Source organism: Nesoenas mayeri (genome assembly GCF_963082525.1).
Source record: "Nesoenas mayeri genome assembly, chromosome: 12".
Classification (NCBI taxonomy): domain Eukaryota; kingdom Metazoa; phylum Chordata; class Aves; order Columbiformes; family Columbidae; genus Nesoenas; species Nesoenas mayeri.
The window spans coordinates 7,910,904-7,923,855 of NC_137547.1; positions in this window are offsets into that span (position 1 = coordinate 7,910,904).

Below are 12,952 nucleotides of genomic sequence, written 5' to 3' on the forward strand. Positions count from 1 at the left end.
GTGTTACCTGCCCACCTAGAGCAAACCAGAGTGAAATACAATTTCCATCTGTTTTTTAAAAATATTGAGCATTTTCATGAATATTTGTATTGAGGTAACGTATGTAAGAATGGCAATATGGGATTAAACCCTGGATTCATCTGCCCCAGTATCCATTTCTGACGGGGACCAGTAACCCTTCCCCGGCACAACCAGCACCTCAGCATCCCCTGCACCCAGCCCTGGTTCTCTGGGCCCAGTTGCATTCAGCAGACACCCAAGTTTTATCTTAATTGTGCGGGTCTGTCTCAGACTGGGCCTGTTTTCAATAGAGAGCATTTTCAAAATAATCCCAGACATTTGGCAGGGAAATTGCAAAAGCTGCTTGTAGGCTGTATGTCACTTCTAACACACCAAAGCAATTACTGAACGGCTCTCGGAATGGATCCTGTCGGAGTGCTGGGGAGTGGAGCTGAGAGCCAGGGCTGAGTCCAGAGGTGGGGCTGAGCCAGGGCTGAGCCCAGAAGCCGGGGCTGAGCCCAGAGCCGAGCGAGAGCCCAGCTCGGCAATGGAACCCTGGCCAGGGCTGGCTCAGCAGCTCTGCCCCCGCTCCGGGGCAAACAGCAATGGTGCGGGCTGGGGACAAACTCTTTCAACCCAGGCCTGACCAACTCCCACACCCTCTTATTGCTGCTACTGCTTTATTAAAATGCATAAAGCGGCCAGAAGCAAAGACACCAATAAATTCTTCTGTAAAAGCAGAAGTGTTTTTTTTCAAATGGCTCCCTTAACACTAATAATCACAGCTCTCTTATGTGTACTTGACTCCGGTTAACCTTTTTCTGGCACTTTTTAACTTCTCCAAGTCAGGTACTAATATGGAACTAATGTGGGGTTTATTTTCCCTGTAGGAATAGCAGAAAGAGCACTGCACATTATCGTAATCACGCGAGCTCCTTCCAGAAACTGCAGGACTTTAGATCAAAGCATCCGCATTATGGCACAGGAAAAGAATTTAATAACAATTGTGGGACTAAGCATTTTTTTTAATGTTAAGGGGGTTTTTATTGAATATTAATCCTATAAAATGCTCCTGAAAGTTGGCAGAAGGAAAACTGATGTCCCAAATAGTTACCAGGGCCTTGCACGCTGTGGGGACGCAACTGCAGAGTAATCAGAATTCATCACGCCATTAGCAGAGGACAACAGGAGAGGAGACACGTTCTCCTGCATCACACTGCTTGAAACAATAAGAACAGTGAGAACAGAGCTCAGTATTGTTAACCTCAGCCAAGCACTTACATTTGCATGGTTTTTTGCTTCATAGCCTGCAATTTCTTTCAATACAGCTCATACTCTGTATTTGCACTTTCAGTTTTACCTTCTGTGAAAGATTTGCGTTATATTTCTTCTCCCAGGGGAATGGAGATGCTGGGAACATATCTGCTGTGCAAATGAACAGGAGGCACCCAGACTTTCACCCCCTATTTCTAACTGCTGGATACTTCTCTCTTTTTTTCCTGGAGGAGGTCACTCACTGCCCAGCACGGCCGCAGTCACGTTCCAGCCGCATTAATCCTTGCCCTGCTGAGCTGCTGGAGAAACAGGAATTCATCTGACACCAGCAGGGGAAAGACAGAAGGAAAAATTAAGGGGGAAAAAAAAGAATGAATAAATAATTCAGGCAAAGGATGAATACTTGAACAAAGCAGTGCCTGTGTGCTATGGAACATCAGGCTGTACTACGACAGATAAGAGCACCAGCCAACAAAGGCGCAGGTTATGGCAGCACTGCACATGGCAAAGCAAGGTCAGGAAGGTAAAACCCACTCCTGTAACACATGAGGCTGAAGAGCTGGGGAGCAGAGAAGCCCAGAAGCCCCCGCGCTCCACAGACTCCCCACACACTTGAGCAGGGTCTGGTCTCAGACAGACTGTGTTAGTTCCTTGTACTGAGACACCTCTAACTTCTCACTAACTGGAAAAGGAAACTCTCCTGTTATGTATCACAGTGCCATATTGTTTAGTTAACAGCCCAAAATGAAGCAAGTGCAGAAACTACTTTTATCATCATCTCTGTCTCATTGGTTCAGAGGCTGCTGGCACTCGGTGGAGACATTTTCCCATCTGTTTATCATGCAAACATCCTAAAATGATAAATGGGAGAATGACCGACCATGTGCAGTACAAAACAGCAGTTGTTGCCCCACAGTCCCATTCCAGGATCTGCTCCGAGAACGTTCTTATCACCTGCGAGCCACTGCAGCATCCCCGGCCCTGCGGCACCAACACCCCAAAGCAATTTACCTGCCACAAGCATCGAGGCCGAGGCTGAGCAAAAACACATTAATGCGTTTTGATATCTTAGTGTTTTATCAATGCAGTCTTGCAAGTTCATGAGCATTTGGCTTTATTTTACACCAGACAACTCCCCGCCAGCCCAGAGCAGCCTGCCAGATGTGCGGTATTTACCTCTACAGCCTCATCGCTTGTGACAGGTCAAGTCAAACAGAAACCTCCTGGGAGCCAGGGCCGCTCCCACACACTCCACTGGGCACCACTCTCCAAACAGGTTGACCACATTTGTGACACGTCTGGAAATTATTTCAGGGATGAGTTGATGCTGCTGCCCAGCATCTGGGCCTGGGATGCAAAATTATGGTCTAAACATCTGAAAGACCAGTAAGGCGGGCACTGCAGCAGAGATTCAAGACACGAACTTGGTACGTGAGGATCCCAGAGCTGCAAAGGCAGTTTTCATTCATAGCCACATACAGATTTCCCAAGATAAAGTTAAACTTGTACCTACGCAATACCAAAGCATATACGTGCTATCAAACAGTTGTGGACATCTTAGCAACACAGAGCTCCTCACTGTCCTGCACACTCTGCCATCACCTAGCCTGGCTTTAAAACTCCCCAGTAGCTGAGTTTTCTCCTGTCTGTGAGGGACTTTTTCTTAGTCTTAAAGATTTCATCATCGGTTGCTTTTTTCCTTACTATTACCTAAAAATTTATTTTGTTAAATTCAGCCCCTCACCTTTGGTTTGCAAGATGGGCATCCTGCTGGATAACAGATGGTTCCATCCTCGCTCACAGCTGTGGGCATTTCTGGATGCTGGCATGGCTGCTTTGTCAAGCTGCACAAATTTACCTCTCTTCATCTCTTCTCATAAGCCAGTTCTTCCAGGTTCCCAGTTCTCTGTAGCTTTCCTGTGAACTTGTTCCAGTTTGCTAACAGAAAGGCATTGACGTGGGGCCAGAACGGAGCGCAACCTCCCAGCTGCAGCCACAGGTCAGTGCAGGGGTCACTGTTATTTTCCTGCTCTTTACCACGATGGTTTAGTGCATGCAGTCCAAAACTCTGCTGGTCATTTTTCCTACATGACACTGCAAAATCATCTCTAACTTGCTGTCTGTTGTTACCCTGAAATGTCTCTCAGCATCACTCCCACTCAGGTTCTTTCCTATTGCATATACCCATGATGGATTAGTACTTTCATACACAGGCAGCTGTATCATCTGTATTTTTCAAGGCTGAATTTCATTTTTTCCCCTTCCTCTTCTAACTTCTGTAAATAACCTGGTATTATACCTGAATAAAACCCCTCACTACTCATAATTCTCCAAAGTTAGTCTGATGATGTTTACTTCATCTCTTAAGCTATTAAAGGAAATGCATTGAGTTAATTCAGGACCAGGCACGTGGCTGTAAATAATCCACCACCACAACATTAAACATTTTGTCTTTACTGCTGTTCTAGGCTTTAGCCTTTTGTTGAGTTCTCCATCTGGCAGACAGAGCTTCCACCTGTACCACCAGAGCTCCAAACCAACTTCATCCATGTTACAGGGAGGGAAAAGAAGCAGGAATCAATACAGTTTTACATGTTTCAAGGTGCAGATCACTGAGAAGAAAACAGTTGTCAAAGTCTGAGCTGGTCAGACTATGGACAGCAAAGATGAGTGTGTTTGACACATCAGGACCAAAAGAAATGCCCAAAACTGAGCTGGTTTATTACTCAATGGAGATGATTATTTTATTAAGGATACAGACAGGGCAGAACTGGTCAATAAACATTTTGTTAGGAAAGACACAGACAGCACACTCAGATCAGATAAAGACAATGAACTAGTTTGAGTCTATTTGTAGCCATATGGAGTATTAAACAGTCTAAAATCTGATGGCCTCTGGATGCCTCCTGCTACTAAATTGTAAAAGAGTTGCCAAGAGAGATCACCAATCTGTCAATAGGAACTGGAAAAGACAGCATAGCAGGGAAATTGCAGAAGGGCATGAAGATGATATCCATGCTCACACAGAGCTAGCAGGACTTGTAACTATCGGTTACTTAACCTGACATCAATCCTCAGAAGAAAGTAATGGAAGTTAATATAGAGTTTGATCAATAAAATATTAGAGGATGGGAATAAAATTAACTCGAGTCGCAAATGTTTTGTACAGAGTCTTGTTGAGCAAACATTGATTATTATTTTAGGTTTCATAGTGTTGTTTGAATTGACTGATTCGGAGTCGGAGCCTTTGGGCAAACAGGGCTGCAGGACACAGCAAACCCTGGTAGGCTCTGCCTGCTCGGCCCCACAGCCCGGGGGGACAGATACACAGGCCACTGGCCGCACACAGGGCTCAGCACACCCCCCAGACCCTCGCTACCACAGCAAGTTATTTCATCTTGGTTTGAGGAGAACGAGCCCCAGCCTTCACTTGAGTTAATCTTCTCAAGTAGACCTTGGAGTACAGGTCACACCACCGATAAACGCACAGCAAAACGTAGGGAAACCTGAGGATTGTCACGGTGTTGGCACCCACGTCCTTTTTCTCTTACCAGTTCTCCTCGCAGCCCAAGCACGATGGCCAAGGGCGGTAGGGAAACCACCCCACAGAGTGAGCGTGTGCTGGGAGAGACACTTCACAAACCACCGCAGCCAGTTCCGCAGAGAAAATAAGAAAGCTAAGCGGAAGTTTGGCCGCGATCCTCTGAAAGCAGGAGATCATCTGTAAGTGTTACAAGGTGTTCCCATCCCACATTATGGCTGGACTCCAAATTGCACAGAAGCTGAAATAATGGCTTTTATTAAAGGGGATTGAGGCTGGCCCTTGGCTCGCTCTGTGCAAGCTTCCCGAGGAATGGAGGCTTCACAGCCATAGCAGAGTGGAGCTGATCTATCCAAAGTTTAGTTTCCAGTTGCTCAGGTAAACACAACTTCAGGCTAATTTTTATTAGTTAAATAAGTTCTCCATGCACAAATTTACAACACAAGTGACTGACTCAAAATTTTAATTACAAGTGGAGAATGATTAACCTGCTTATTTAAAGGAAAGACAGAGCTAGTCTGGTGCCCTTCTGGGAGCACTCCCTAACGCCATGGAGAGGCCTGGACTGGCGCTGGGCTCCAGCAGTCTCACTCAGGGCTGGCAGATGAAGGACAATCATCTGCTGGACGGGCTCCAGCACCTGGCTGGGCCTCCAGAGCCTCATTGCCTGGCAAGGGTGAGTGCTGGGCCGAGGCCAAGGTGCTGCAAGCACCAGGCGCTGGGGACCCGGCTCAGCCTGCCCTTCCCGGAGGGGGCAGGAGGCAGCAGCAAGGACTGAGCTCTGGGATGGGTTTGGGGTGTTTTCTTTTTTAAGAGGCAGAGCATTTTCTGATGCTGGAAGGTCATAATCATTTAAACCACAGCATTTTCATTGCATCTGCTCCAGCATCATTTGGCGTGTTGTAAATGATTTAAGTGTCATATATGAACTGCTTTAGGGAAATGCTGCGCAGCATGATGCAGAAAGCAGGGTGGGCTGGGGCTTCTATAAAGTTAACAGTGAAACACCGCTGCAAACTGGCCAAGTACAGTTACGGTGCTACCGCACACAGCGTCACAGAGCACAATCAATGACTAATTGCTGCAGTGCAAGAGCACACTGGGCACTCCTCTTACGGGTCCTCCAGGGGAAGGACTGGGATCCAGCCCCCAGAGGATCCTGTATCGGCCCCACAGATGAGGTGGGAACCTCATCCAGCTCCAGCACATCCACGGTACGTCCCTCACCCTGTGGACCCCTGTGCAACCCCCACCGCTCCAGCAGCCCCTCCACCAGCAGCCTGATGCAGGACACCCACCACCAACGTCAGCAAAACCCAAGATAACGGGATCCAGCAATTGTAAGACTCAACTTCAAAGACATTAAAACACATAACATTTTATTTGCCGTCTGCTTTTTAACTTTTGAGGTCCACTCAGGTACTGCTTTCAAATTTTTAATTAAAAGTAAAAGCAAGGCTGCTTCTGGAGTCGTTTCTCTTTGAAGTTGGACATTTAAGTATAATATCTGTTACCTGAAGACTTTGCTAAAGCTATGAGTTTAGGAAAACTGCCCAAAACATATGTCTCAGCAGATCTGGATGCTTATTTTGGTTTGATCTAGTTTTATTTTGCCTAAAACTCTTCCCATACATTCTTTCAGCAATTTAAAAGTAATTTTGAATTCCATGCAACTTTTCTTTCTGCATTTTAAATTTAAGTGTCCTGCATGGTTTTCACATCATCATGACAAATCACCTCCTTTTCAATCCAGGAATAACCACGTCCTTGCTTAGCACCTTCCCACCATCACTGCAATGGTTAACAGCACCCAGCTCCACCGGGGGGGACCCGTGTAGGGTGGGAGCCACACACAGGGCGCACACCAGCCCTGCACACCTGCCCCGCACACACACCCACCCCGCACACCCCGGGCCCCAAAGCCCCTGCAATCAACTGCACGGCACTCCCGTGGGCATGGCCACGCTCCAGCCCGGCTCGCACGGCTGGGAGCAGCACAAGCCTCCACGTTTCCTCTTCAGCACAAAAGCATCCTCACATCCCACATTACTGGGTGTAATGGGATCCATCAGCAACATACCCTTTCTACTGGAGGACTGTTATGTTTCATTGCTGAAAGAACTAAAACTTTTGAAGCCTCTCCTTAATTTTCAATGAAAAGCATTTGGTTCCAGGGTGACAGACGAGGCTCTTAAGAGCTGTTACCACCTCAGGTAATTATAAAATGACGGAAGGGGGCAAAAAAAAAAAAAGGAAAAAAAAAGGAAAAGAGAGTGAGCGCCACATTAACACTCTGTGCGTTTGTATGGGGCTACAAAGGCACTTACGCGGGCGCCTGCACTTAGAGTTCGGCTATAACAGCTTCCAGTTGGAAAGAAAATTGAAGTAGTATGGAAGTGAGGAAAGAAGAAATTGCAATTAAAAACTGAAATGAATTACAAAATAATGTATGAGCCAGAATGCTACAAAACCCCTTTGGACTGGGGGAAGAAAACAAAACAATTTAAAAAGTGGCTTTTGATGCAAAGTGAAAACAGCCCAGATTTGGAGCCAAAGTCCAAAAGCTCCTGTGCAAGCTTGGGGCTCGGCCCTGGGCTGGAGGAGCTTTGTCCTCCCCCTGGGAAGCAGGTACAGCTCAGTACACTGGAATTGCATTTTGACATTTCACTCAATGTACTCTACAGTAAGTATAACTGGAGGGGGAACCAAAGCAAGACAAAACAAGGCAAACAGGATGAGCAAAGCCCTACAAAACAAAACTATTCCAGCAGTAATAATCAGCTGTTCAATATGGCGAAACTGAGTAATGTAACACGTGCAGACAGACCATACAAGGAACATGCAGACTAGAAGCACAAAAAGGCATTTTGTCTCAGTAAGAGATAAAATGAAGCAGCTCTCAGTGACGACAGCTGGGCACAGAGGTGGGAATCATGCACCACATGATTAAACAGGGCAAAAGCTGGAGACAAGGGGCATTGCTGGGGTACAGCAGGCTTTAACCTTTGACACCCTGGCCCCTAAATCTAAATTAAAATAAAATGCAAAATTACTAGCCAATAGGTCCATGCAACAAATTCTTCCCAAATTCTGCCCGCTGCCAGCAAACCGTTTCTGGTGCTATGCAGGGCGAAGCTGGGAAACGCGTGCCCTGAGCGGCTGTGCTCAGTGCCAGCATCCCGGGCAGCAGGGCAAAGCAGGGAACATGTATTCCAAGCAGCCGTGCTCAGCGCCAGCATCCCGGGCACGGCAGAGCCAGCGCAGAGCGAAGGCACCGCTCAACTCAGGGGAGACGGCAAAGAAAGGGCGCTTTAATAAACCAGCAGCATAATACAGGACTCTGTCCGATTTTTTAATAGAAGCCTTTCACGATATGGAACTAATTATCGCCATCTGCCGTCCCCATACTTATATTTCCTCTCTCACAGCTCATTCTTCAAAAACTCAGTAGCTTCCTCCCTTTACATTTGTAAATGCTGTTGACTATGGATAAAATCCATGTTTACTTTGTATTCAGGGCCCATAGGAAAGCTTGTTTTAATCATCAACAGATGTTACATTCGGCTCTGCTGTGCTTGGCACACAACTTCAGAGGGAAATAAAAGAAAAATCTTTATTTTAAATTTAAATTGTAGATTGTTACAGACTAAATAAAATGCCAAATTGTTATTGGAAACAACATGGCCACTGTAATAACTATAACTGACATTTACTTTTTACAATTATAATTTTTTTTCTGGTGCTGTTTAAACACAAGATGGTTTCCACATTTTGCAAAGGTGGGGTTTTTTTTCCCTTTTCTCTTAAATGATTTGCAATCAAGCCACAGACATTTGTAATTTATTTTTATTTAATACTTTCCTACGAGTTTATGAAATACTGGGATTATTATGCTATATACAGTAGATAGTTTTTGAATACGCACTCTCCCTCCGGACTCATATTTCAATACACATTATCCCCTTGAACTCATTTATAAACACCCATTATTCCCACAGACCCCGCTATAAACATGTAATATCTCTGTGGACTGTTGCAGCCTTATGGTCCTTTTTATCTCTGGCTTCTTTGCTATTTCTGTCCATCTTTGATGTGTGCGCTTGCAGTTGTGCACGGGGGGACCCTTCGCACAGGTCCGGCCCAGCTCTGCGCTCGCCCGTTCCAGGCTGCTGGACACACCGCGCTGGCCACAGGCCTGGCCGGGCACCTGCTGCCCCGCTTCTCTTTTAGGCACTGGTGTGAGCACAGAACACCATCTCCACACCTCCGGCACCACGTATCATCCCACACCTTCCATTACCAGCTGCAGCTTGGCCTCACACACAGTTACAAAACCAGCGCTTGCTTTGAGTGATAATTTCTCTCGTCAGTTTTATTTCTACACTACTAAAGAAACTACTTTGTGAAACTGTTTATGTTTAGTGTTGCTCAGAAATAAAATGGAATAAAATGTTTGAGCAGAAAAAAAAGAATGAAAGATTAGGAATGAGAGCTTTTTGCTGTACCTGGCTACCGAGGGCGATTGGGAGTGCTCATTCCTCTGACATATTTTGCCATACATCAAATATTTGAACATTTGCAGCAGCAAACAGTATTTGTTCACTTTACTCCTATGGTTACAATACACAAAACCAAAAACGGCCTTGTGAGTCTCCAGCAGACCACACCATCCCAGGCTGGATGCAGCAGAGGGGTGTCTTAAAAGCAAACAAAAGGGAAGGGACCTATACTGCCATTTATAATCAAACCATATACATTTTTAAGGAATAAAACCTGAGTACTTTGAAAGGAAGGAGCATTCCACACAGCCAGAGTGAATTTCAAGGCGAGTGCTGCCTTCAAAGTCTGAAGAAGAGAGACATTTCTCAATTACTGCAGCATCCTCTTTTCTGTCCTTGACAAATGCTCCCTTGCTCTGTTCGCAGCCTGTCTGGAGTGTTCCTGCAAAGCTAATTTCCCCATCCATCACCGGGAGCGCACCGTACATCTCCACAGCCTCCATTAGCCGCCTCTTCTCCGCTCCTTCTCTTCACAGCCTCTCTGTTTTACCGACCATCACCCCAGCAGTGGTGGGAGTGTCTCTCTGCGGCTTTCCACACGCGGCCCACGTTGCACGCTGAGCCCTTGCTGCTCGTACCAGCTGCAGAGGCAGCGCAGGCGGCTGCCAAACCAAACCCCTGCCCAGAACCGAGCTCAGCCGCAGGGACTCATACACCAGCTCGTGTCCCATCTGTTTGCGATCCTGCCTGGGCACATGCTGACCATGCTGGGCTACAGTGCAAAAGCAAACCATCGAAATCACTTTAAAGTCACAAGTCATTTTTGTCTAAAAATAATCTAAATGTCTAAAATTCAGACAAATCAACGTGAAAGGGACAGAACTTTGTTTTACCCACAGCACTTTGCACAACACACTCTCAGCTTTAACTGTCGTGCATCTCGCACTGAGGAGCTATCGCAAGTCCCTCCACTGAACTTCCTTAGGTTTCTATAACCCTCCAAAGCCCATCATATTGAAGCCCAAGCTTTCATTAAATCAACAAGAGAGGGAGAGTTGTGCAGATTCTCGATTTGCCAAGTGATATAAAATTATTGTTATCATCCTCATGCTGCTGCGAACCTGCACACACCCCCAACAATTTGCAGGAGTGTCCCCAGTGAGAGTCCAGGGAACGTGCTCCCTCGCCCACATGAAACCACGTGCACATACGAATGCACAAGCACAACAATACTGACAACGTGGATGCACAGATGTGGGGTTTACATGTAACATAACACACGTATGGAAATGCAACAATGCACGTGCAACTACTTACTGTCAGATGTTGCACACATTTGTGTAAATATTAACCACAAGCAAGTTAAAAAAAAATCTTCTTAGGAAATTTTGAGATCTGAAAAACAAATCTCAGGAGTGAATAAATCCTTTTCTTTAGAAATTGCAAACTACAGCTGAATGCAAACCAGCTTGGAAAGCAGCAGACTTCTATTTTCCATCACCAGTGAATACTGTTATGAATTAACAGCTCATTAAGAAAAAAAACTTTGCAAACCATGAATCTCAAAAGCAAGTCCGAGAAACTGTCATCTGCAATTTCCAGTGTGTGAATAAATCTAAAAAGATGTCAACAGACGGAGTTCTTACCGAGCACCAAACAAACAGGTGTGCCCTGGCCTCCTGACCCCGACATCAACAGCGCAATAAAACTCTTCCCATTTCGGGACAAAACCATTTGGTACCAGTACGTGGAATAATACCTGCTTCTTAAAATACGGAAACGTGTATAACAAATGCCTCTTAAAGTCCCAGAAGAAACAGAGACTTGCACTGTGAAGTATTCCCCCTAGGAATCCTGTAAATCATACCAAAATTTTACTTGTCCTGGAACAGGTTTAAAAATCTGTTTGCGGTTTCTCGTACATTTTTTAAGATCTATCTGGTCAGTTCATAAATGAAAGAGTCCTTCAAATTCCAATGTAAAGATCTCTGTACATGTTGTTTTAAATAGCCTTAAATTGCAGACAAATTTGCTCTGAAAACTCAGTTATTTTTATACGTTTGAAAAACGTTTACTCTCCATTGTTTTTATCACATTGGATTGATCTGTAAATTGAAGCGTCATTACTTCATCCATTCATTCCTTCCTATCAGATCTGGCTGTGCTGTCACCGCAAAGGCTGCGCTGTCATGGCCATGGGTTATTTTTAGCACTGTATCTCCAGCATTTCCAGTGTGCAGTCAGGGAGAACCAGCCATGTTCAGCACAGCACTACCAAGAACACATTAATATTGCATTTAACGTACACAAACATGCATTCCGTGTTAGGCTTTAATTCAGCTATTTAAATCAATGTGTTCAGGTGTCACAGGAAGGGCTGCACAGGTTAAACACGGAAGGCACAGCGGCAGGTGCCAGCGAGCAGAACCCAGCACCTCGGCTGCACATGGTCAGCATTTGGGCAAAATAAAAATAATATGAAAGAAAAATATCTGAACAAAAACCAAACAGATCCTCTGTCACAGAAAAACGTACATACACTTAGTTACGTGGGTTTATTTGTGTGCTTAAAATATAATCATGTACAAAAGGAAAGGAACTGGAAAGTAAATGGGAAAATCTGAAAGAGGAGAGGAAATAAATATAAGCAACCAAAGTGAAGAGAGCATCTGAATCAATTGTTTTCAGAAAAGAGAAAATACCAGCAGCCCCTCTGCTGGCCCCACTATCCCCAGTCATCCACGGAACCAGAGATCTCCCATTTCACCCAAAAGGAACCATCCCCTCAGCCTGTTGGCCATGGTCAGTGCCAGGTCCATCCCAAATGGCAGCGTCTCCTAAAGCAGAGGTGCCTTGGCAAGACCTTCTCGGTGAAAACAAGTACACTGAAGGCCAAAAACCACAGCTCATTTCCCCTCACAAATAACAGACGTTAGGTTGACTAGCATTACCACCCTGATGGAGATCTGCATCCTGCTCTCTGAGCATCTGTGGAAATATGTCACATAGCAACTTCTCAGCACGTGAACCTTGTTTGCAGGACCAGACTAACGAGGATCTTGTTTGGAAGAGACAAAGCTATACAGTGTTTCCCCTCGTTACGGAACTCTGGGCACAATATGTAATCACTTTATGATAAAAATAAATAGGTCAGGTGTTACCCTATATAAAAATCTGTGCTCATGCAGATGGTCACCCACATTTAATTTCCTTGACTACCTCTCCATCCATCCATCAATTCCTCTGCACATGAAATGTAAAGTCAATTTGGAAAGCTATTCCAAGATAACCTTCAAAGTCATTTCCAAAAGGTATGCCTCTGATCGAGGATGACAGTCCAGCCACTCTTTGGTGTTATATCTTTGTGACCATAATTCACTGTATTCACTCTCTATTGCATCATATTTCAGCGAGAGGAGCATTTTTTTAACAGTACGCGTTAGCGTGCAGTTTATTACAATGAAAACCCTTTATCTCCTTTGTCACTTCTCTCACTTCCTAGCAGTTTATCCCATCATCACTCTCTATCATTAAACTAATACGACATACATACAGAGATATGGTAAACACCAAATAATACAACAGACAACGCTAATGTTGTGACATTCACAAAAGGCAACAAAATTAAAGCTGGAAT